The following is a 26,685-nucleotide window of genomic DNA, read 5'->3' as shown; positions in this document are numbered from 1 at the left end:
TCATCTAGTCATTTTCCAGAGTAAATCCTGGGGTGACTTATACAAGAAATCAGAGTGGAGGTGCTGCTACACACAGGGACACAGGCACGGATAGAGGCTATTTAGTTCAACCATTCCCACCTCCCTCCTCCTTGAAAAATGGTGCTGGAAGTTTTGCTGCCTAAAGGGATGTTGGCTTCCAGAAGCCAAGTGGGAAGGAGACCCACAGCCCTATCATATCTTCACACTGGATGTTCTGTTAGTCTCTATTAAACTCTGCCAAAGGAACTATTTGGTGGAGCAATTCTTCCAGTCCCTTGCTCAGGTTAGAAGACTGACTCCTATAATTTTTTCATTTCTAAGCAGCTCAAGTACTAAGCCCAGGTGTGTCTAGAAAACAGAAAGGATTTACAGAGTTAATTGTGTTTGACAATAATTCTTCCCAGTGAAGTCCTAAGTTATGATCCTGTCTCTTAAATAATGGCAGATAGGATGATCTGCTTAGCTGAAATGAAGACCTTACTTGCTCATCCTCAGATCTCCCTCAGACAACAGAGAGTCCTTCAGAAACAGATCTGGTCACTCACAAAACCTTAGCACCCCTGGCTATACAGGATTTTTGTTTCCCTTTTTTTTTTTTTTCTAAATCAGATCCACAGAAGCCAAGTTCCTGAGCAGCACTGGCAGCCCCCTGGGGAGAGGGAAGCTACTGGGGATCATAGTGAGCCTGCAATGGATACAGTGCTGGGATGGCAGTGGAGAATGGGGCAAGATGCCAGCCTCCTGTTATTAACAGTTGACTACATGAAGAACAAGGCTGTTAGAAACATGCTGACAACACCACAGATCTGCTCCCTTGGATGTGAAGCTCACAGAAAGGGTTTCTAACACAGGCAACCAAATCTCTGCTCTCCCCACCACAACCTTCACTCACTCATCACTGCACATGGAGCTCCTGGGGGAAGCTGCTCCCACACCCTCTGAAACCTGAAGGTCTCAAGGAAAGGACCTAAAGGTGTCCAGGAAATTTTTAAACTACTGATCCAAGGAACAACCGGGCAGAACCCCCTGCTCAGGTACCCCAGCTCCAGGAATGGTCATTCTGGTCAGCACCACAAGGTGCTGCTGGTTTGTTTCACCCAGGCTGAGAAAAAGCAGAATTGAATGAAAACCTTTGAATGAAATCCAGACCTGCTGGTGGGTTGAAAATTTTTCCATAGCTAGTTTGGATTTTGCTGAAGTTCTGGGCAACAGCAGATCTTGTGCTCTGTAGCTGTTCCTTAGTTTGAATGCAGTGCTTGTGCTGAGGTTTGGAAGAGCAGCACTTGAGTAATGGGGAAGGAGGGGCCTAGCAGAGCCATGCCTCAGCTCAGATCTCACAGATCATTTACTGTTACTCAGACATGTTGCTGAACTTCTGGGAAATGTAGTGTTTTTTTGTCAGAAGTTGCAGTCAAACCTTGTGCACAAAGCAAAAGATTAGCATCAACCCTGTTTGAATTCAAGAGAGGCTGCACAGCACCAGTTCTGCCCGGCCATGAGGGTGTTAGCAAGGAGCTTGGCAGAGGAGGGATCCTGGGGGAGGCAGGCAGGAAAAGCATCACCAGAAATAATCCATTCTTCCTGCTTGGTTGGCTCAGGGTTGGATTTTGGGAGGTGAGGGGACCAAATGTTGGTTGTAGGGCAACTACGAGAAGGAAAAGTAAGAGGGGGATAAGAGAGGTGAGAAGGGGACAGGCACAAAGGGCAGCGTGAGGGTTGCAAAAGGATGCAAGTAGAATTTGTGTGGTCCAGCTGTTGGCCAGTCTGGTGGAAATCAGAGCAGTACCCACCCCTTGGGCTGGCTTTGTGCCTTTCACTGACAGGTATCACCTAGGGACTTGGTATGGCAAAGAGAGGGCTGAGGTGAGCTTTGGTCTTCTTCAGAGTTTAAACTGTCTCTGGCCTTTGCCATGAAGTCATTGCCTGACATTTTCACTTCTGAATACTCAGTGTTTATATATACCCCAAGCCAGCAAGCTACCAGTAAGAGGGCTCCTGTTGCTGAAGGGGCAGAATTAAGTGCTGGAGAGTGGTTCTGGGAGCCCTCAGTGATCACAGTGCTGACCAGGCAACACGCTGACATCACTCACAGCACAGATGTAAAAACACTTCTTATAAAGGGGGCAGAAAAGTGCAGGGAGAAAAACAGCCCCCAGTTGTCCTCTGGTGAAACCTTTGGGAAGGCAGCCACGGCAACTGGAAGCAGCACTGCAGATGCCACTATTGAAGACTTTGCTGTAAGAAGTACCTACAGATTAATTAATCAGCCAGTCAGCACATCACCTAATATTTGAGTGAGCAAATCCCCACAGATTGGTGCTGCTCAAAGCCTGCTAGGACACCATGAACTGGTTTATTGTCCTAGATGCTTTTAGCAAATGTTTCTCCTCTTGCTTGCCTTGGCCATCTGATGGCTCCTGTGGCAGCTTTTCCCTTACAGTCCTTTGGAAACATTCCTGCCTCCTGTTTGTGGTACACCTTTCTGCTTGCCTGCTAGAGCTTTTTAGTGCCTAAATGACCTAAAGCTCCATCACCTCTCTTAGGAGGTATTTTGTCATGGGGCCTGGCTTCAGTCAGCCCCAGGACACAGTGGGGTTTGGATGCTGGGAGCATTCCATTTGCACAGTATGGAGAAACTGTAAGAAGTCAGCAGTGCATCAAGGCAGGAAGGTCTTTAAAAGTTCAGGCAGGGTGGGCTCCTCCTTGAGCAACCTGCAAATGAATGGTAACAGAAGGTTTTCAGGACTGAAAAGGTGAGTCCTCTGCTCTCTAAATGGCTCCTATTTTCTTTCCTGCGTCTGATATACAAAGAAAACTGCTGCAGGCAGTTTGCTCTGCCACACAAGAGATGGTTCTCTCCAGTGCAAAGAAAGAAAGGGATTAAAGATGATCCCTGGGGGTTGTTGAGGGGGGAGGACAATGTTGTAATTTCAAAAAGCTATACTGAGCAATTAAAAAGCCATTTCATTCACCAAGTGAATAATGAAACACCCTGCTCTGAATGGAATGGTGAGATACAACCTAAGCAACCTGATTGTCAAATGTCCCTATTAACAGTGGCTCCCTGTCCCTCAGCTGCTACCAGCAAAGACCATGGGTTGGCCTGCTAGGTTGTCATCCTCATTTTAGAATGGCATTAACAGGCAGGTATTTCCTGGGGAAAATGGTTCCACTGCAGAGCAGATCTTCTGCCACCCCCCAGCAAGTCATTAATCCTGAAGAAGTGCCCAGTGCCTCAGCGATTATTGCTTAATTACAAAATAAATTAAATACTTGGAAACAGGGGGTGCATTCTGCGTAGCAGCTTGCTTTGGCTTCCGTTCAGCGAAGCACTTAGATGCCTTCAGCCTTGCACTCCAAACCAATGTATTAAAAAGGCAAAGCTGAAGATAATTTTGCTGGATGTCCACGCTGACACCCACTGTCCTGATAGCTTTGGGCAAAGCCCCTGACAGCTCCTACACAGTGGGGCTGGAGCTCTGCCTGGGATGGCCCAAGCAAGAAGCCAGTTTCCCTGGGTCCCTCCTGGAGGGGAATACTCATTTACCCCAAAAACCTTCTGGAGCAGTGGCTACACTCTGGCACTTTCCTTCCAGTCCTTCCAACATAAGCCAGGTTCAATAACTTCAGTGATTCTTCCCCAGACCTTCTCCAAATGGCTCCTCCTCCTCCTCCTTGAGGCACAGTGCCCCAGAGTAGCCTCAGTCCTCATGTCTCTAACCTGACAAGAGCTGTAAAGCTTCTCCTCTGATGTGCTGAGGTATCTATCCCAACCCTGTGTCATTGCCAGGTGTAATTATGGATTTCCATTGGTTAAAATTGGGAAGAGAAATAACCCAGCCCCATGCAGCATCCTGGCTGACAGAGCCCTCTGCTCTGAGCCACTGTACCTGTCTTCTTTGGGAATGAGATGTGCTACTCATCTATTGGTCAAGTAGTTTTATCCAGGTCACTTTCTGAAAGTCAAGCAGGACTCTTATCAAACCCTTCCAAAAATCTAGATATGGCACTAACTATTCCTCTCCTTCATCTGCCAAGAGATTAGTTCAACATGCTTCATTTTTGGGTAATCCATGCTGGGTGCCACTCATCGCCCCTTTTATCTCCGAGGTGCTTGCAAATGATTTGATTGATAGTTCAATTCTCTTGAAAGCTTCTAGGAGTTGACTGGTCTGTAATTCTTACACCTCTTTTGTCCCTCTATATCTAAAAACAACCATATTTACATTTTTTCCCTGTCTTCTGTGAACTCACCTGCCCTCTAAGAGCTCTCAAGAAGTGTTTGTATGTCTGAGAGGGCGCCAGCAGAGCCTGAAGGTATGTAGCAACAAGTTCCTTAAACATAGCTGGTCTAAAACCATTTAATTTTACAACACTTGCCCTTCTTATGCCAGAGGAAGAGATGGCAGGACTCAGCAGTCCCTTCTCTCCTGTTCCTTCTCAGTATCCTCCATCCCAGCTTTCCCCTCTCCTGCACTTTGTCACCACTCCAAGACCTTGACCTGAAACCTCTGAAATGTTTCCTGCTAGATTTGTGTAGCCTCAAACTATCTGCTTCGAGGTAAAAGCCATACACAGAGGAAATAAATCCCATCCTGGCTCTCTTTTACCTAAGGTGATTGACTCTCAATCAGCAGGATGTTTCCAGCTGAATGAAGCTTCCCCATATCAATGCACATCCCTAAAATTACTGGGATTTGCTTGAATAAAAACCAGGCAAGAAATCACCAGGAGATTATTACACTCAAAGAGGACTGCAAGCAAATGAATGGTCCATTCCTCCCTTTTCACCTTCACCTTAAGGTGAAGGTACTTGAAGGTCATTGTGCAGCCTTCATAGGGTTCTGGGCCACAGCAATGGGTATATCCATGTGTTTAGTGTCCAGACTGATCCAAGGCAGATGTTAGGTGAAGAATTTTGGGATGAACACACATACAAAACCTGGTTTTGCTTGGCAAGCTCTTCTCAGGTTTTTTTTTTCTTCCCCTCTTTTTATTTCAAAAATAATTTTTTAAATTTCCTGCCAGAATCAAGAATTATTCTGTTGAGGCTGGGCAGAGCTTGAGTCAAAAAACAAACCAACCAACCAAAAATCACATAGTACTGAAGGAAACTCAGTAAGTTTTGTTTGCAAATAGGGAAAAAATATTGGAGAAAGTCTGACTTTGTTATGCAGGGAAGGGATTGATCAAAATTTGATGAAAAATCCTCTGCTCGAGGTAATCAGCTACTTAAACATTTATTTTTATCTTGATATGAGGTTTAAAAGTTTGTTTACAGGGGAGTTATGAAGCTAAATTCCACTGATTCTCACTCATTTAATAGCCTGAAATGCGATTAAAAACTCCTGGATTATGTTACACTAAATCACTGCAGATGCCCATGACCTTGTGTTTCAAAGACTGCAAAGGAAGGACCTCTGTGACAGGGTGCAAACCTCTCAAAATCCTCCTTCTTCCTCCCCTCTGGCTGAGCTCTAATGACACTGGTGAACATCCTCTTCCTGCAGGACATTCCCTGAGGTGGAGATGAAGGTGACAGTTTGATACATTCCCATTTTTTTTTTTTTAAAAATGAAAAAACTGCTCCCTTACTCAGGGTCATCTAAAAACTGCAAAGGGAGCTCATTTTCAAAAGCATCATTTTTTTCAATCTGGATTTTTAATGCCACTCCCAGAAATACTGATGGAGCCCTGCAAGAGACTTCCAGCTGGGGGAAATCTCCTTTCTGGAGGAAATACCTTTGGGTCACTCCAAAATGAATTCTTCCTACCAAAGGATTTCTTGCAGGCAAAGATGTTAATCTAATTAACCAGCTAGGTCATCTTAAAAAATCAGCAAATCCACCAGGTGACTGAAATGCTGCCAAAATCTATAGCTCTGGAAATGGCTGGGCTTATTAAATTCAGCTGCAAAAGTTCCATGGACAGGTACAGGGTAGAAACATTCTTGTTATAGAATCATAGAATCATAGAATAGGCTGGGTTGGAAGGGACCTCTAAAGGTTCTTCTAAAGGTGCTAAATCCCTGGCTGACATTTGTGCCGGTAGGTAGCTCTGATGCCTTCATGAGGTGTAATTAAAGCAAGGCATGAGCTTCAGCACCTCCACTGCTAGCTAAAAAAAGCTGGGAAATAACGTTCCAAGAAACTCTCGTGTCTACCCAGAATGGATCTTACCACCAGCTTCTTTGTCACCTGTAGAGGAGCAGCTCCTCAGCTAACACTGACTGGTTTCTACACGTGTAGGGGCAGATACATCTGCCTCAAGACCTTTGATTTCAGCTTTTCAGGTGTATAAAACATACACAGAATACTCATTATTTCCAGTTTACTACTGACTACAACTAGAAACAAGTGCACTAAAGAAAATTCCCAGTGTGGTGCTGGCCCTGCAGCCCTGTGGTTTTCTGGAAACAGCTCCTAAGTCTTCCTATAATTACTGTTATTTTTTAATTGAGTTCTACATCAATGCTTAATGTAGGCTTTGGGCTCTCTGGAGGGGTGATCCCTGCTACAGGTGCAGAGTGTAGCTGAGAGGAGAGATGATTTCTTGGGCTGCTTGCTTAGTTCCTTGGCATGTGTCCTTCTTCAGCCTGGGGTGTTGGATGGGGTTTTATACCTCCATTTGGGATGCCCAGCGACCCTCCCCATCTTGGTTCAGTGTTTACATTTCCTAACAGGAAGCCAGGGAGCCAAACACTCTGGAGTCAAACATTCTGCTTTTAGATGTGTGTAGAAAACGAGTTTCAAAACAAATCTACTGCATCCGGAAGGTAAATAATTACTGTTGATAAGTAAAAGGTGCCACTATTGGTATTTCAAAAGAAACCAAGGCTGAGGAGGCAGAGCACATCCAGCTATGGTGCTCCTGCTGCAGTGGGCTCCATGGGGATGCAGCCAGCCCTTGAAAAGTAACAACACCAAGCCAGGAAAATGAAGCATCCTGCAGCTCATGCATGAGAATAAGTCTTACCCACACTGAGCCTCATTGTGCAGAGAGATAAACCCCAGAAGTGGTTTTACCCACCTGAGGAACCCGAGTGACAACTTTGCTCTTGCAAACACCACTGGCCACTGGTCTCCAAGGGAGTCCTGGTCCCCAGAGGCACTGCCTCCAGGTCAGGTTGCTTTTTATGGAGCAATTTCTTTACTGAAAGCATTGTAACAGACTGCCCAGGGAAGCGGTGGGGTCACCATCCCTGGAGGTGCGAGTGTGGCACTTGAGGACATGGTTCAGTGGGCCTGGCGCTGTTGCTTTGATGCTCTTAGAGCTCTCCTGCAACCTTAATGATTCTGCCCTGCTCCCAAGTGCTAGTGACAGTATAAACAAGCTCCTGGTTTTCAGGGAGCCCCAAAGGTCAGTCTGGCACAGACCCTGAGGACCTGGCTCAGGGTCCAAAACCAAACCTCAGATCCTAAAGCACAGAGTTAGGGGATGATTTCTATAGGTGTGTAGGCAAGGGGGAAGAAATCCCCCAGACTTGCTCTTTTCCGTGATGTCCAGTGATAGGACAAGGGGTAATGGATGCAAGTTAGAGCTCAGGAGGTTCCACATAAATATAAGGAAAAGCTTTTCCACTGTGAGGATGAGGGAGCCCTGGCCCAGGCTGCCCAGGGGGGTTGTGGAGTCTCCTTCTCTGGGGACCCCCCTGGAGGTGTCTGTGTGACTGCTGGAGGTGACCCTGCTCTGGCAGGGGGGTTGGACTCCAGGATCTCTCCAGGTCCCTTACATCTCCTAACTTCCTGTGACTCTGTGCTACTGAAGCAACACAGCAGACCCTCTTTCCTTGCTGCCCCAAATCAGTTTCTTCTCCTGCCAAAAGCCAAATCTGCCCAGTCAGGAAGAAAGAGGAACAAGCAGGGAGGGAGGTGGGAGATGCCCCAGCCCCGTGGCACTGCAGCAACCAGGCAGGCTCAGCTTGTACACCATGTCAGGCCACTGGCATGGTTTGGGTCTCCTAAACTTGGCAGTTGTGTAACTTTGTTAATATGTCCTCTCCTGAGGCCTTTAATATTAAGATCAAATACTGAATACCCTACATGCACCTAATTAGCTTTAATATGCATCCTGCTCGGCTCAGTAAGAACAGCAAAGAAACCCAGTCAAAAACAATTAAATCGGGGTTTTTTGAATAAAGAAAAGACAGCTGGACTACACAGATTCCTGCAGCAGCATTTGCATGAGATGAGACTGCATTTTTCTGTGGAAAAAGCCTCAAAGCCAAAGGGGTTTCAAATAGCACCAGTGGAGGCTGACAGCTGTGTTGGTTTTTGTGTGCTCCCAAATAACTCAGCAAAGGAAGAAGAGTTCCTGCTCCAAGTGACTTATCTTCTGATCCCATGCAATGTGCTCCACAGTCAATTTACTTGGTCCACAGTTTGCCTGAGACCTATGAGATTCCCCAGGATATTAAAAAAAAAACAAAAAAAAACCCAACACAAAAAAACCCAGGCTGGTGATGACCCACATGAGAGAATTCTCATTAATTCCTTGGTCATGTTACATAAGGTCATTTTGCTGAATTAAAATTATTGGGATTAATCCTCTTAAATGTTCTCTTAGATGCAAGACGGATCCAGCTGCAGCTGGATCATCCCACAGCTGGTTCTAGAAAGTCAAAACAGTGTTTTATAGCCCCATAATGGTTTTGTTAAATTCATCCCCTGAACAAGGACACAAAGCAGCTTTCTATGGCTTTTTTAGATCTCTTACAACTTCTACAAGCTGACATTAACTGTCATCAGAGACCAAAATATGAAGCAAATGGGTTCAATGGAAGTTTTACTGCTGAAACCTAAACGAGGTCTTTTATTTCCCATCTGCCTCATCTAAAAGGTTTCAATGGCTGGAAGGTGACCTTGCCTCTCACCATCATTTCATGTGTCACTTTCCACAACCTCTGTGGACAACAGGAGAAACCAGGGATGTACACAGCCTCTTCACTGCCCCTTGCACTCACAACTAAGTCCTGCCAGCAAATCCCTTAACAAAAATGCAGCAAACCTGTGGATTTCACCCAGACACTAAGGGTCAGTGCACAACTCTCAGTGTCTCAAAGCAAGCCTTTGGTGGGACCTATCCAGCTCCTAGCTCCTAGGACAAACTCCCTGTGTCTACAGCTGATTTTTGCAGGGCTGACATTTTTTCCTGTGTGTGCTGTGGCTCATTAGGAATTGTGCTCTGTCATGAAAACACTCAGCTAAAACACAGCGATGCTTTAAAGCAGCTTTGCTTTTTTTTTTTGGATATCAAATCTATCAGGAACTGTCTTTCTGAACCCAAAATTGATGTGTTTTATTAGCTCTGGTAGAAGATGGGTTGTTTTGGTTTGTTGTTGGTTGTGTTGTTTTGTTTTTTCCCCGGTACTTCTGACGTTTTTCACCATGTTAAGCTGAAAAGGAAGCAATGCTGGAAAGAGTGATTATGCCATTCCTTGTATCCTGTCCATCTTCCCTGGCATGATTACATCTCAGGGGCTCCATCTCTGAGCAGTGTGCTTGCCACAAGCCCCTGGGTGTGCTGCCAAGCTGACATTAGGCTCCACTAATCTCAGCTCAGAGATCTTTGAGTCATGGTGTTCCCAGTTCTGCTCTGTGCTGCCTTTCCGTGAGAGGATATAATCAAACACCAACCACAGATCACAGGCCAAGGGAGGGGATCTGGAAAAAATAAAAATAAAAAAAAAAATCCCCAAAGACTGAAAATGGATCCTGTACTGCTGGAAAATTTTGCAATGAAAATGGGGAGGTCTGGTGTAGATGGGCAGAGGAAAAGCAGTTTGGTTGGGCTCTCCTGCTGCTGCAGGAGACCTTGCCCTCAGACAAAATCAGACCAAACCTTGCCCTCCTAACTGTGGTATTTCTTCAATGGGGTTGCCACGTTTCTGCTGGTTGTACCTACAGAAATCCCAGCCTTCACCTAAGCATAGCCTGGATGGAGCAGAGGTCTCCAGACCTCTCCAAGGAGGAGGTGGTTTTGGGTAATTCTTGCAGATTGGCTGCTCGGGTCTGCTGGCTGCCTTGAGGCTTTCCAGGCTCAGGAATCTGAGCTGAAAGGTGGAAGATCTGGTACTTTAGGATCCCACCCAGACTGTTAATAAGGTCTGGCAGCAGGAAGGAGGAGGTATGTTGCACTTGTGATTAATTACATGCATTTGGATATATTTAAAGCATAACTTCTCCACTTGTACCCAGAGAACAGGTTATCTGAAGGGAAGTCAAATGCACAGCTTTTACCTGCCACAAGGATTCAGTCCAACAACACAAACCCTTTAGGGATTTTCAAATGTGGCTGATGGTCAGAAAATACCAGGGGGAGGACAGGCCCTCAGTGCTCCAGCTCAGCTCCTGCATCCCCAGAGAGGTACCTGATCTCCAAGTCTCCCACCTAGAACTGCCCGGAGAAGGGAGAAGGAACATTTTCTTTCCAGTGTTCCCATGAGCTTGTCAGCCAAACTATTCAAAGACAATCTTTGAATAAAGACTTGAGGATCTTGGGCACCCTCAGTGTTTTGTGGCATTTCCTGGCATGGAGGACTCCAAGGGCTCTGAGGTCCCAGTGTGTCTTTGTGCCCCTGTCTCTGACAACCAGTCAGTGCCCCCCTGTGAGCCTGCAGGGGCACTGGGTGAACTGGGAGGCAGTGTGCTGCCCCATATCCCAGTGCTTCTGCTGTGCAGTGGAAGAATGCAAACATTTGCCACAATGAATGCACCCAGTGGCAGAAGACCCCAAATCATTATTTTTCCTTGCCCTGCAGAAGTGAGCTGGGACCTGTCCCCTGACTGCTTGGTGGCAGCAGGACAGAAGGAGATGGCTCTAACCAGGACAATTCCTGTACAAGCAGTGGACCAGGGAGTGGCTGCTGACAGAAAGCTGAGGAGCTCTGCTCTGTCCCTGGGTGACTCACCCAGCCTGATGGGACCCTTAGGGTGCCTTGTCCCCTGGTACAGAGGTCAGCCTCTCCCATGCTTGCTGGGAGACTGACAGGTCCCTGCTCTTTCCTAGAGCTTCATGCCAGCTTTTGGTGTGGCAGCTCCTGCCAGCAGAGAAGGGAGTGATCAAGATTCAAGTGTCTGGGGTACCCTAGCTAGATGCTCTCTTGCATCTGAAAGCCTGTCTTAGACCCAGGCTGGCACTTAAGTTCTCCTTATCAGGCCCATATTCTGTTAATGGGAGACCCAGGAGCCCTCAGCTACCGAGAAAGAAGGGGGAGGCTGGTGGGAAGCCAGGCTCTGGGGACAGCCAGAGAGAGCATGCCTGGCACCTTTCCCTCAGCTCCTCCAACTGCACTGCCTGGTGGCCACAAGGCCCTGGCAGAAGCAGCAAGCAGCTGCCAGTGGTGTATGGACTGGTTCTGGTTCAGCAAGCAGCTGCCACTGGTGTATGGACTGGTTCTGGTTCAGCAAGCTTTCTAGGTAGACACCACTGAGAGCAGCACTGCATTTAATATGTGTAAAGGGAAGAGACCACTGTGACAAACATCTCCGAAAATGAGGATGTTCCTCCTACTTCTTTCATCAGTATTTGTCATCCCCCATGTCCTCATCTTCAACTGAGAAATCCCTTATTGATTTAATTTGCAAATGCCTATAAGTCTTTCCCAAGAGTATCTGAGAAGAAGATGTATGGCAGTTCAAAGTGAGTGAGCTGCATTATAAAGCATCCAGCAAGATCTGGTAAATCAGCCTCATAATGAATGTACTCCACGTTTGCTTGGCAGAGTTTAAGCTTATCTCTAGTATTATTTAACTGTCCCTGGTGTAAAGCATTCCTGCCTTCTGGAGAGGTCTGATTGGATCCATAGAGGCTGAGCTTTAATTAGTGTAGACTACTCTGCTTCTCTCTTCCCACCCACATTGTTGGTACAGTACTGGCGTTTGGATGATGCAGTTTTGATGGGATAGGTTTCAGTTCTTCCAGAAAGTATGTAGGAAAGTTTGGACATCTCATTAGTTTCTCAAAGTTTTTGAGCTTTCTGAACAGTACAGACCTTCCCTTTCATTGAATCATTAAGGTTGCAAGAGACCTCTGAGATCATCAAGCCCAACCATGAATCCAACTACACCGTGCCCACTAAACCATCTCCTGAAGTGAAGGTTTTCTGAACACCTCCAGGTACAGTGACTCCACCACTTTCCCTGGCCACCCTGTTCCAATGCTTCACCTCACTGTCAGTACAGAATTTCTTTTCTAGTATCCAAATCTAATCCTCCCCTGAAAATATAAACATTTCCTTCTTGGCCTGGCTTCCCTCCTTCCCTTCCCTGCAGCCCCATGAACAAGAACAGCCCCGTTTTGCCACTGCAAGGTCTGGGGAGGCTGCTGGGAGTACCTCTGCCATTTGACAGAAGAAAAGAAAAAAACCCAAAGATAATCTGGACGTGGGAAATACAGGTAAAGGAGTGCTGATTCATTCAATCACACTGCCAGTGCCCCCTTTACACAGTGCAGATTGTAGCTTGCTAATATCTGTATAACAGATTTACAGCCTCCAGGATATGGGGAAATGTGTGATAAAAAGCAGCACCTAAGCTGGAAGCAAGGCAAGAGTTCTGAGTAACCTGAGGCAAACAAGTACCTCACTACTTCCAGTCCATGAAGTTAAATGCAACAACATGCCAAATGCTGCTGGGTTGCCCTGGCAAGGTGCAGGCAGGGCTGGGGCAGGACTGGCTCTGGCTGGGGAGCTGGAATGCACACTTATCCCAAGAAACACCATGACAAGAGCCTGAGGAAGGGGGAGATAGGAAGGAGATTGATAAGCCCATTGAGGCTCCCCAGGAAAGATGTTCTGCAAGCATCTCCAAGGAGCAGGTATGGCTGAGGCATTGCTGCTCACTTCCCTTGGTGGCCTGGCTTCCCGGGGACTTCTGCAAGGTGGCACGTGCTGAAGCTGCTCCAACATGTCCTCCAGGGACCAAACCACAGGGTGAAGAAAGTGCAGGCTGTATGTCCCCAGGGGTTCCCACATTTAGGAAACACTTTTTTTCACTGAAAGGGTTGTCAGAAATTGGAATAGTCTGTCCGGGGCAGTGGTGGAGTCACCAGCCCTGGAGGTATTTCAGCAGGTGTTGATCTAGTCCTTAGGGACATGGTTTAGTGGTGAACTTCCAGTGTTGGTCAAAGGTTGGGCTGAATGGTCTTAAAGGTCTCTTCCAATCAAAGACATTCTCTGATTCTGTAATTCCACCTCACACCTTGGAGCATAAGCCATGCAGGACCTCAGCATGTAAGTGCTGCCCCTTTCAGGAGGTGGATGGCAGCTTTATCTGTCCAGGCACCTCCAGGCCAGCCAGGAGCATCTCTCATGGGTGGGATGACTTTTCACCTCTTCTTCAGGAACAATAATCCTTAGTGTAATGCATTTCATCATGAGAAACATGCCCTGCTGTCCAGTCAAAATTTATCTATCGACAAACTCAAATGCAGCTTCTATAATGTCATTCAAGAAGTTATTTTTAGCACCAGTGTTGCCAGCAGAAATAACAGGCCTGATGTATTTCCCCTCCCTCCTCCTTAGAATGAGGCTTCCGAAATTATAGATGGGAGCAGTGACTGAGTGCCAGGAATGCTGCAAAGGATTTGCAGTGCCACGGAAGCACCAGTGTGCTTCTGCCCCACTTCCACGTGCAGTCACACATCCACTGGCAGGATTATTTCTGACCACAGCTGATGTTTGTTGCTAGAAACAATCCCTGGCAAGGAAGCATTTGATGTTTTTTTACCCAAAAAGAACATTAATCTTCAAGAGCTTCCCTTCCTCTTGGATTTGATTTGTGGTTCTTCAGGCAGAAGAAGACTGAAAGGAGTCCTTCGATTCTGCTGGTTTCTGTGGTGGGGTGATGGACTCAAGCCCATGGTTCCTGGATCTCCAGATGCTCTCTCCCAGTCCCAGACTGGGCCAGGCCAGGGTGGCTTCCTTGACAAAGTCATGCAAGCAACTGTGCACAGGTAAACTGTACCACAGCTAGAGACCAACAAAAGGAAAGAAAAGCTTTCTGTTCTCCAGTCATTTAAACAAATCAGATAAACAGCATTTGCCAGCCCAGGAAGATAATGTGAGGCTTTTGTTTCCCCTGGTTTGGTTTCCTGTGCTAAGCACTCACCCATTCAGAGGCAGTAATGCCCAAGGCTCAGAGTTCCACTCCCTTGTGTTGCTTTCCACGTGTGCTTTAGGGTTTCTTTACATATCCAAATCCTCATTATCAGCCTAAACCACGGTGAATTACAGGAACTTCAGGCTGATAAAAGTCCTCCTAATTCAAAGTAATAATGAGTGTATTACCACTGAAGGCACTGGTCCCCAGCTGTTGACATGCACAAGAATTGAGCGGGAGAAATAAAAAGAAACTAGCCATGTAAATACCCAGGATGGAAGATGCTCAGGAGCAGCAGAAGTGACCCAGATGAAGGGGTGGGTGAGAAGCAGGCAGACAGCCCCTCCATCCAGGGCTAGGGGAACAGTTTCCTCTCAGAGGACTATTTCCACCTCAAAACCAATAACATTTCCTGATCATCCAATTCACTTCCTTCCTTCCTTCCTCCCCTATTACCTTCCTAGCTCAACGTACAGATTTCTGGCTCACATTTCTTCAAGTAGTTCCTCCAACTGTAAAGTAATTTCATTATTTTATTCACTCCTTACAACCTGAAGTTCCTGGGCCCTGTGCAGTCAGCCAAGAGACAGTTAAGGGCTGGATAGAAAAACCTCCTGGAACCCACTAGGGCTTCTGTTTTCTTCCCAAGGACATGGATAGGGCCCTGGGAATGCATTTGTTTGTTTTTCCCTTGTCATCAGCCTGCCTTTGGCTCAGAGCTGTCATCCAGTCAGGGAGGACCTGTTTATCTGTGAGAATAGCAGCATGGCTGTGAAGTGGGGAGAGTGGGAGTGTGCTTCAGGCAAAAAAAAAGTACAGATTATAGCCCAGCTAGTAATGAATCCAGCACAGAAAGAAAGAAACACAGATTGTTCTAATTTTCTGAATAGATTTAATTCCATTTTGTTCCCTGCAAGTCCCTTTGCTGACAATTGTCTGAGTGGAGGGAGTAAAAAAAAAGAGTTCCAAGCAAAACACTTGTCCATGAAGGATGTTATTAAAATGTCCTACTTGAACACTGGCACTCAGCAGACCAGAGCTGCAAAATATAAGCATTTTCTCTCCCTTAGACGAGCTTTGTCTAAATGCAGAATGTTTGTCAATTATTTTCCAAAAGCACAATTGCTATCAGCAGAATTAGAGCTGGCTTGACTTGCCCTGCCTGATTTAGCACCCACTTGAACAGGGTGGGTTCAGAAGTTCAACAAGAACTTGAGGGCTGTTGGAATTGCAGCAGGCTTAGAAAATACTCAGGAGAACAAAGGGGGGGCAGGGAAGAGATGAAGAATACATAGAAAATGGGATGAAAAACAGACAGTGGTCAGAAAAAACGAAAAAAAAACTGGGGTGAGTAAAAATCTACTTAAGAAACTTGGTGGCAAAAGCTCCTGACTGGGTGAACTTCCATCATTTGGCTTCAGAGAGGGCTCATGCTTGGTCCCATCTGCATAAAGATGTGGTGCCATGGATGTGCTGAACCTGGGAGTCCTTCACAGAGAAACTGGCTGCAGGTCTGCCAGTCAAGTTTTAGCAGAAAACTTGTCCCTACCATCCTCCTATATAACCTCCTTCTCTTTGCTGGTCTGGGCAGTGTGTCCTGTCCTCATGCAAGGTCTGTGAACAGGACTGGTGTCCCATGAGACAGGAAAATGAGGATTCTTGTGGCCAGGTGTGGGATTCAAGAGCTATGGGGCTCCTGCAGTGCAATCTATTACATCACATCATGAACTCATCTGACCTGTGAGGTCTGAATACATCTCACCCTGTCCCCTAAAAGCTTTTCTTCAACCTCTTCACTACTTGGGGGTGGGGCTGTGCCTGAATTCTGAATTTCTGGCTTCCAACTAGACATGCTTGCCTATCACCATGGGCTGGAGCTGGCTGTCACCCCACCTCTGCTTTGAAGGTTGAAGAAACTTGTTCTGACCTTTCCTCTTAAAACTAGAGGAAGCTTTTCCAGACAAAATCTGACCTATCTTTCACATGTACATCCCCATATCACAGGTACTAAGGGCACCCAAACTTTATGACAAGAGCAAAGGCAACTGGAGAAACTTGCTGAGGACAAGTTCTGTTCATTATGTGAGCAGCAGCAACATGAAGAAGACACAGTCCCTTCCCCTAAACTGCCCAGGTGACTGTTCTGTTACTGGGACAGTCAGTGCTGCATGGCCAAAGGAAAACACTCACTTATTCCCCATACAGAGAGGACAGCAGGCACAAAGGCAGACACAGCCTCTCCTTTGCACATGTGACAATCACAGCCCAAGCAACTCGCCATCAAAATGCCTCATTGCCCCTGACAGGTCTCATCCTCAGCCAACGTCCTGAAGGGACATTTGGGACCATCCGTTTGGGACTGCCAAAGGAAGAGAAAGAGCCCTGCTAGCAGAAAAGGGGCCTCTGAGTTTGGAGAGAAAAGCAGCCTGTGAATAACCAAAAGAAATGGTTTGCTATCCTCCTCAGCAGAGGTGCACCTCTGGCACCTGTAAGCAAAGGGTGCTTGGGGAAGGAGGTCTGGTCTGCTCCATGCCTGTGCAGAGCAGTGGATAAAGGGAATTTCACAGGGAGGGAATGCTCCAGTTTCCTTTATTACCTTCCCTGAGATGTGGGCTCTTGACTCCAAAGCACTGACTGTCTTTTGCAGGTACTGAGCATACCTATGCAAGAACTTGTCTGAAGTGGAGCAGATATCAGCGCTGAGACAATTTAGTTTCTCCCTTTTAAATGCAGCACCTTAGTATTTGTTACTGAGTTTTACCACGTTTTTTTTTTCTGGGCTGTTTCAGCACCATTCTTGATGCTGCCTTCCTCAACCTTTGCAGCTCCTCACCAGTGTTACTGAGCTGTATCTCCTTCTGAGCTACACTCTTCTTGTACCATTACCCCAAAATCTGCATGGCAATACTAAACAGCACCGGGAGCAGGACCAGACATGTCAGGAATCTCATCCTCTCAGTTTGAAAGCCAGTAATCACAACGTGCCACTTGGCTGTCCTCTGCATGCTCACCCTGTGCTAAACCCCTTGTCTTACATGGTGCTGCTGAGACAGCTGCCTCTTAATTTTTTATGGCATCCTTCATCACTAAGTTCAGGTACAGTCAGGTCTTCAATACCTCTTTGTTTTCCTGAGCTAGTGGTCTTTCTTTCCCCCTGTGAGAGCTTCGGATATAATCCATCAAATTAAAAACAAAGCACCCTAACAATCCCTCCAGAGCTGGTTCACCATGAACAAGTCATCACTGACAAAAAATCGAGAGCATTTCAAACACATCAGCCTCTAACACTGCTACTTTTCCCTTTATGTCCCTGGTGAGGGAGCAGGGGAAAAAAAAAAAAATCCTAAACAGACCAGCACCAAACCCCCACCCCCAAGCCTGGTGATCCCTGGCTTCATTCCAGCTGGGAAGAGCAGTGAGCACAAACCCCTTGCTGAGTACACTGCCTCCCACCCTGCACCAAAGGAGGTGTTGACACCAAGTGCTGGAAGGAGACAGCCCCCAGCCAAACCAGAAGCTTTCATCCTGGCTGGCTGCCACAGAGCTGCTTGGAGCTCGGGTGCCACAAGGGCAATGACGTGGGATGCCTGTCCCAAGGGACACTGCTGAGCTGGCACAACAGGGCTGGGACCACCGAGGCTGAGCCCCTCTGCTTCCTCCCAGAACCTCCTTGTCCCCACTAAGATCCCACAGGGAGACTGCTTTTTGAAGGCTCTGGTGGCCTTGGTGAGGAACAGAGGATGTAAGGAAGCAGAGTGGCAGAGGAACTGCACTGAGAACCTGGAGACTCCTCACAGGGAAATTAGCCCTGGTAACCAGCAGACATTCCTTACGGGTCCACCATGGGGAAATCCTAATGCCATGGGGGCATTTCTAACCTTTACTCATCTTGCAGTGGTTTCCACCCTTGCTGCTGTTTACAAGCTTAACAGTGGAGACTGTCAGGAAGAGATCACTCCTTAAGCTGGCTTGTCCTAAGACCAAGAGGAGAGGAGGAAGGCAAGGTCATGCACATCCGAGGCCAGCACAGAAATCTCTTTACTTCTCTTTTCTAACCTGTTCTAAATTTTAACTCCTTCAAGCTGTACTGAAATAATGAAGATTTGAATTTGACTGTGACTGGTGGGGAAATCCTGACACTCAGTCAATTATTTTTATCAAATTTTGATTCGTTTGGTTCCTTTGTGCAGATCCAATTGCTGGGACCAAACGTGCAGCAAAGCCCCACTGAGCATCTCCTGCCTCCGACTCAGATCCAAGCTGTGGGGCAGCTTCAGAGCCCCATGTGGGCACCACTGCAAAGGTGAATGAGAAAAAGTCACTTCCAGGAGTCTAATTTCACAACCCTTCTGGGTCAGAGTGAAAAACAGTCCTCTAAATATCTGCTTGGCAAATATGAGGCCAGGGAGTGAGACAAGCAGCTGAGCATAAAGCTAATTTTTAGAAGCTGAGCTGAAGGTTGGCTAAAAATATGGCCTAACCCTTTCAAGGGTTATTTTGCTTACTGTGTTGACAAGAATAAAGCTATTAGTAACAGAGCATTCAGAGTATTTGAAGCTGGTGTTCGTCTGTCAGTCACTCATCCTCCAAAACAGTCCTGTCAACATTTGGAAGGCAAGTAGGATGTGTGCTCCAGCCCCCTCCTGAGAAGGATGGAAGAGGATAATGGAGCAGTAAGAGCTGCAGTGGGTAGAGAAACAAGGAAGACAGGAACAAGGAAAAGAAAACCCTGTTAATGAGGAAAAATATCTTAAAATCCCAAAATGTCTGGAGAAATGAAAGATGAGTTTTATAGGAAGAAAAAGGGAAAAACAAGCAGACAAAAATTGTTTACAGAAACTGTGAAGATTGATAAAGTAATTTAAGAAGAGACAATGAGTGGAGATTACATGGGGGAGCAAGAACTGTGTTCACAGTCTGCACAGTGTCACACCTGGCACAACGTGGGCCTCCCTGTCCAAGAGTCAGAAACCAGAATCACCTTTATGTCTGGGTGGTTCCAAGGCTTAGCTCTTCCTTGTCACACTTGGAAAAGCAAAACCCCCAGCTGTGGAAGCTCTACAGGAACTACCCTTAAAGCTAGGCATCTTTCTACATGAACTGCTTTCCTGAGAAAAAAGAGCTCTGTGCCTCGGGCACCCTGGAAATACAGGGCTGGGTGGGTACCTCCAACATCAGCCCTTGCACTCTGCTCCCTAGCCTGGCTTGCCCCTCTGCTAGGGAGAAGGGATGGTCACAAGGAAATTGGTTTCCTGAATATGCTGCTCCTCATCTCCCCTGTCCAGCCCAGGAACTGCTGCAGGAACTGCTGCCCAAACCAGCTCTGCCCATCCCTCCTCTGCACCTCTCACAGATACTGTACCAGCAGCATCTTGTCTCCTCTCCCTCAGGTTTTCAGAGTTAAGCTTTCAGTGTCATCTTCTGGAGAAGAGGAGGCTCAGGGGAGACCTCATCACTCTCTCCAACTCCCTGAAAGGAGGTTGGAGCCAGGGGGGGGTTGGGCTCTTTTCCCAGGCAACTCTCAGCAAGACAAGAGGGCAGGGTCTCAAGTTGTGCCAGGGGAGGTTTAGGTTGGAGATGAGAAAGAATTTCTTTCTGGAGAGGGTGATCAGGCATTGGAATGGGCTGCCCAGGGAAGTAGTGGATTCTCCGTGTCTGGAGATCTTTCCAAAGAGCCTGGATGTGGCACTGAGTGCCATGGGCTGGGAACCACGGGGGGAGTGGATCAAGGGTTGGACTTGATGAGCTCTGAGGTCCCTTCCAACCCAGCCAATTCTAGGATTCTATGATTCTATGCCTGGGAAAAGAGCCCAGCCCCCCCCTGGCTCCAACCTCCTTTCAGGGAGTTGGAGAGAGTGATGAGGTCTCCCCTGAGCCTCCTCTTCTCCAGAGGGAATGAACTGGGCCCTTCTGGGTAAGGGGGTTTGGCCATTGCTTGTGACACTGAAATGTGCATGGGCACATTGCTGCTTTCTTGGCATAACCTGGGGGACCAGGAGTAACTTTACTCAGACTCAATTGCCACCTCAGTCCATGAAGCTGGTCTAACCAGATTGAGAGTTGAGTCACTTAGAGCCAACTTCACCAGGAGCTCATCAATTTGCACAAAGCATCAGCCCCAGGCTACAGCACATGGCTATCCTCATTTCCAACCTCCAAAGCAGCACTGCTGAGGTCAGTGGAGCTCTGTGGATTTACTCTGAACAGCCAGGGAAGAAATACTCTAGGAGTACAAAGCCAGATCTGGTCCCACTCCTGCTGAAGTTCAGCTCCAAGCTCTCAGGAAGCACCTCCTTATGGAGAGGGTGATGGACTGCCCTGGAGGTTTAAGGAAATGTGGTGGTGTTGGGTCATGGGCTGGACTTGATCTCAGCCTCAATAATTCTGTGATTCTGTGAGGCTGACCCAGCCTGCTGTTCCCCACATGAGCAGCTCAGAAGGAAATAACAGTTTTTGCAGAGGGAAAATGCCCTGGGATGGGGCACAGCTCCTCTCTCCTTCCACCCATCCCTCTGATATTTAGCAGAGCCACTGAAATCTCACACCTGCTATTTTGCTAGGCTTCCAAGTTGCTTCACTTGTGGACCTTAAACACACATCTGACCACAAACTGTAAATACTTCTTGTGTACAAGAGGTTTACACAGTAGAAAACCTTTGGAGACCTTTCACTGAAGGGCAAGTGGGGTAAATATGCCATTGATATAAATAAATTCTAAATATTCAGGTGTTTAAATAAATGAAGCTTTTACAGGTTTTTGGAATCTATTATTCATGGTGTGCTGGGGGTTGCCCAGACTGTGCACCAAGGTATGTAAGCCTTTGAAGAGAGTAAAAAATTCTTTTCAGGCTCAAAATGTTGACTCAGTTTGAGTGCTGAGAGCTGGTCCAGGCCTTTGTACCACTGCTCAGAGAAACCTCATTTACTTCACTACCAAAGGAACCTCAGTTTGCTGGGCATTGTGGCAAATAACAAGGCCAAAATGAGATTTGTTTCTTTTCCAGACCCAAGCAAGAAGGGGATCTCTGTCAGCCATTAACATCCCAAGGTGGGAAGTGGCTCAGCCAAAGGTGAGAACATGCTAACTCATTCATTGCAAGCTAAATCTGACTAGAAACAACATGATTTTCAGCTTCCTAGAAACAGAGATCATTTGAAGTCCTTTGTTGAAACTGATTGTTTGAAGCAGTTGAAAAAATGTCACTGTAATCCTTTTGGGATGCAAAACATCCAGTTAACAGTATGTCAACAGTGTCACCATCAGAGCTTCAGAACAGGCTTCCTGACTTGATAAAACCACCACCATCTTTCTCCTCACCATTAAAAATGCCATTCTGGGGGAGAAAAAGCCTCCAAGCTTTTTCCCTGTGCCTGTGTCTGTAATTACAGTGTGTGATCTCTGAGCAAACTGAAGATGAGCTGCTCTGACCTGAGCAACTGTCTCCTAATATTTGTGCTCTTGCCTTGGCATTTTCAGCAGGGTTACAATTAATTAAAATTCCTGATTAATTAGAATGTTTTGCGACAACAGCAGGAGCAGCAGCAAAAAAAATTGCTTGGAGAAAAGCCTGTGTGAAGTGAACCTGGAGCTTGGTTAGGATGAATATGCATGGGGCCTGAAGTGCATTGAACAGGCATGTATGCACCCTGTCTACAAAAGCAAATGAGATATCACAGGAGGAAGAAAAGTGAAAATACTGAAACAGAGCTATAAAACCTTGCATTACCCTCTGTACATCTCCCTCTGCCTATAACTCGCAGTTCAAGTGCACAGAAATACAGTGCCTTTCACTACAGCTGCCTGAATGAATGGGTTTGCCAGGGAATGAGCGCTTGGCCACTGCTCCTGAGTTTGTACAAGTCCCTTTTGTCTTCTGGGCTTCAGTTTCCCCTCTGTGAAATGCAGGCAACACCACTTTCCTATCTTGTCCGAAGTGCTGTGAGAAGTAGAGAGAAAGAAACAACCCACAGCAAGAGAAACGTGGGTTAGCAAGTGACTCTGTTTCCTTTTGCCTTTGTCAAAGCTGTACTAGAGCAGGAGCCAGCCCGGGTTGCTCGGAGCTGGGAGGAAATCTTTGCTGTGCTCTGGAAGCCCTGCAGAGTTCCTGTTGGTGTCAGACCTGCTGATGAATGGTTCCATTGGGGATCCAGACCCTGCTCATGTGGGAAAGCAGCAAGCCTCAGTAAATAACTACTGCTAATACTGGAGCTGGATAATTAACACTTGTGCAATTTGATAAGGAAAATACAGTGCTGCTGCACAGAAGGTGGGGGGCAGTTGGCTCTCTCAGTTGGTGTGAGCAAAAGGGATGATGTTTCTTTCCCTTCCCCTCCCTACTTCCCTAAAACAGTTTGTTGATGGGTTTTTTGTGTCTTTTCTTTTGGCAGGCACCACTCTCTCTTCAGCGATTTCCAGGCTACAGGGAAGAAATTATACTCTGAAAGAGCAATTTCAGAAAACATCTGTTTGCAAATGGTGCGTGTTTAAGTAGAAGCTCTGTTCCTGGGGGGTGTGCAGGCTCCGCTCTGCTGATTTTTTGGACCAAAAATGTAAAATTTGCAACCTTCAGATCAAGAGAGCAATGAGCTAGAAAAAGGGATCTCTCACCTTGAGTAGGATTACCAGAGTCCCTTTCCCCAGGACGTGTGCCAGCTCAAGGTAAAAAGGCTTTCAGGGAGAGCTGAAACACGTCACAACCACGCAGCCACAGCCACGAGCAACAGTGTGTGTGTGCAGCCCATCAAATAAAAGTAAAATCATTATTAGGTGCTTTTCAGATTTTCAGCTGTTTGAAGAGATGACTGATATGAAACTGCTGCTCCACAGTGTAAAAGAATTGTACTCTTCAGATCTCTTATATTAAAGTATAATGATCACATATACTTCTTTCTAGCTGGACTTTAGGGTTTATGGGTCTGCCTTCAACTTCTGTGCTGCTACAGAAAACAATATTACTTCTTTTTCTCCCAAAGCCCTGGAGCTGAGGTGTCTCAAGCTCATGTGTCTTCAGAGGCTTTTAAGGACAATCCAGAAGGTACCCAGAGTATTGCAATGAAAGCAGAAGTGGGAACCCTGCAATGGCTTATGAGCCACATCAGAGAGCACTGATCTTATGACAGAAGAGCCATAGATTCTTAGCAATACAATTTATTGTTTTTAAAAGAAACTAATAACCAAGCTCAAACTGATTATTATATGCAACTACTTACAAAAGTAAAGGTTCAGTTATGTTCACTGACTGCTCTGAAATTCTGCCTGTCAAATTGAATTGTGTAATATCTAATGGTTGTTTTTAAGATGACCAACCCTGCTTCTTTTTCATTTCAAGTAATATTTGCTTAGATTATGCTTCAAAGAGGGACTGACATTTCTTTCCTAGTTAAAATTCAGCAAGTAATCAGCTAAGAGGCTCTCAGGTCAGCCCCAGCTCTGCAGCAATATGTAATGTGAAAGCTCAGTGAATCAAGAGACATTTCCTCCAAGACTCAAGGATAGCAATGAGTCCTTCTGAATATTACCTGAGAGCACAAGTGGCCATGACAAATAATCTTTCCAACCCAGAAAGGCACCAAGCTGTTCTTCCAAATGCTGCAGGGATCACTGGCATTTATTGCTTTGTTAAAAATACAGTTGGACATCCTACTCTCTGCCTTCCTTAGGCTCAACTTTGCTGACAGCTCTGCTTTTCCGTGGGGCAAAAGGGGCAGCTGAGAGCCACAAAAGTCCTCTCCAGGAGGCACCAAGTGTGAAGACAAGTGTGTGCCTTGAGCTTGCTGAGAGATGTGTTTTGGGAAGTGAGGACTAAAGGTTAGGATGTGGAGGAGGGAGAGGGTGGGAGACCCTTTGGGTTTGACCCCTGGCTTGACCAACACACTGCCAGATGCACAGGGCAGCTCCTCAGCCTCTCCCAACCTCAGCTTCCCCACCTGGAAAATGGAGCAATGATCCTGATCTCACCTTTCAAAGCTCGTTGAGATTTGCTAGTAAAAAAATCACAGACTCACAGAAGCAGTAAGGTTGAAAAAGACCTCAAAGTTGATATCAAGTCCAGCCACCAGCCCTTCACCACCGTGCCTGCTGGGATAAAAATGCCCTGGACAAGTATTATCCTCACCTATCCATCCAATTTTGCCATAATTAAGAACATTTGCTCATTGAAGAACACATCCTACCATTGGGTAGTGGAGTAATCCCACTGGATTGTGTGGAACTGCACAGCTGGATGTAAGTGAGGGTAGGATCTGCTTCCAAATGGCTCAGCCTCACTTTCCAAAATGCAGGGCTCTCCCACAGGGAGTGGATATATTGCAGTGACAAATATCAGCAATAATTTGCCTGGATTCAAGCACAGGACACACACAAAAAAAACAAACCCAAAAAACCCAATTCTGCAAACATAAATACCTCATTTTAGACCCTGAGAAGTTCTGCTGGCTTAAATGGGCCCATACCTGTAAATGAAAGTATGCACAGGCACAACACTTAGAATTTTAAGGGAAATATTCCTATTATATTAAGGATCATTTTAAATCTTCATTTATATAATATTTATGTAACATTGGTGCATATTTCAGGCTAACAGCTGGTTGTAGAACAGAGCAACCGACTAGCATAAGGAAATATTAATTAAAATCACAATCCTTATCCACTCATGGGTTTTCCTTCCCATTCTGTTCCTCTGCTTTTTGGATGAGGAGGAGAAATGTGATGAGAAAACAATCATCACATTACACAATATTTCCCTCATTAAACAACCAAAGCAACAAAGATCGCTTGCTCTTTTAGCCAATTAGTGCCTGTGTACAATCACCAGGAATACAAATCAAAGCCTGCTCCAGCTCTGACCTAATAAGCCATCTACACAAGGTCCAAACTCTGCATTTTCCTCTTGTTACAGGAACTTTTTTCTCTCTCCCCCAAAGCAACCACCCACTCTCTCTTGGGAAGCTACGACACAATATGGCATGGGCTGGGGGGCTGCCTGTTGTCTCCAGCTTTAGCAGTGCTCTTCCCTGTCTTTGTTTTAATTAACAACTCTTAAATGAATCCTGAGCTTAGCGTGGGGCTGGCAGGGAGGGTGGCTCATGGGAGAGGAGGAGGAAGAGATGGGAACAACTCAGCCTTTTCCACAGGGCTGCAAGCAGGGTCCTTTGTTCCTGGGCATCTGGTACCCACTTCCCACCACAAATGGATCTCTTCCCAGCCTTCTCCTTTTCTTCTCCCCAATGAAAAAGGCAGTTTTCAGAGTTTGTACCTCTACATCCACCCTTGTCCCAAGTCCCTTCTGAATTCCTCTCTAAATGGGAGAACAAGGTACTGAAACTTGGCTAAAAATCAGTGTGCAATTGATCCCTGCCAGCAGGTGGATCTGATCTCCTTTCTTCTTTTCAAGGAAAGTGGGAATCACTGAGAAGGGGGCCTGGAGTTGCAGCTCATGTTTTCTAGTTCCCCAGCTATGTCTCAGGAGGCAATTAGGCAGTGGTTGTTCATCAGTGTGATTTTAGTTTTCAAAGTACCTACCAAGCCCAGAATTAGTTTTCCTTGTCAAGAAAAAAAAATGTATGTTTCAGTGGACAAAGTCTTCAGAATGGCTTTAGTGTGCCTAGATGCCTATAAGTAAGTAAGTTTTACATTTGTCCTGTGGCTTTGGAACCAGGGCAAGAGGTTCACATCAGAACCCTGATGTGGTTCTGACTCCAAGGTCTTCAAGGTTCCCCAGGGCAGTGCATCACCTGGAGCATCCCTGTGCTCCTGAGGATCCTCCAGCTCCTCTTGCAGTAATGTTTCAGCTTCTCAACTGATTTTGTCAAATCTGGTGGAAGCCTCCAAGGCACTGAGCTCCTAGAAGCACTGCAAAAATGCAAGGATAGAGGAAGGAAACCCTCCCCATTCCCTCACTTAGGGACAGGCAAGCGCCCCTGAGGAACCAGGTCAGAGCTGTCTTGAGATGAAACATCCTGAAGCTGGAACTCACCCAAGGCATGGTTTGATTCCTCTTGAGGTTTCAAAGAAAAAGGGAGCAGCAGAGAACATACAGCTCTCTGCATCAGGGACCATCCTCCCATGGTGGGTGATGTACAGTTCCCAGCAGGATGGGATCTTGCCCAGGTTAGAGCTTGCATGTGGTCTGGCCAAACTAATCACCAGAACAGAGCTGTCCTGCTCCCTTACTAACTTCTGAAGGATGGCTCCACACAGAGCAGAGAGACTTCCATCACTATGAATTTCCCTAATCTAATTGCTTCCAAATGGAAGTGTGAAGCAAAGCATCTTCTCTGGGCTTCAGGTGCACAGCAGATGGGCAGCCAACCTGTTGAGTCCAGACATCAGCCGTGAGCAGGGAGAGCAATGCATGCTGCAAATCCTGCAGCATCTCAGAAAAGCTGAACCCCCCCCCCAAATGCCAGGATTTGGGTTGGAAATTGTCTAATCCCTTTGAATTTTCTAGGAACAGCTATGGGAAATCTAGTGATGGTGAAGGGGTAGGATTTGCCTGTTTCTGCTGTGATTTGCCTGCCTGCAAAGCATGGGGCACCTGCAGCTCAGGGCTGACCCAAAGTGTCT

The 26,685-nt window shown here is 46.5% G+C and overlaps 1 protein-coding gene across 2 annotated transcripts in view; it reads right to left on the bottom strand.

The window, feature by feature from the left end:
• The window catches only part of GNAO1 (G protein subunit alpha o1), a 133,071-nt gene that overhangs the window by 81,877 nt on the left and 24,509 nt on the right, over window positions 1-26,685 (bottom strand). The window lies entirely within an intron of this gene.

The sequence above is a fragment of the Calypte anna genome, chromosome 11, assembly GCF_003957555.1.
Source record: "Calypte anna isolate BGI_N300 chromosome 11, bCalAnn1_v1.p, whole genome shotgun sequence".
In the NCBI taxonomy this organism is placed as follows: Eukaryota; Metazoa; Chordata; class Aves; order Apodiformes; family Trochilidae; genus Calypte; species Calypte anna.
This window is presented reverse-complemented; position numbering and strand designations above follow the sequence as displayed.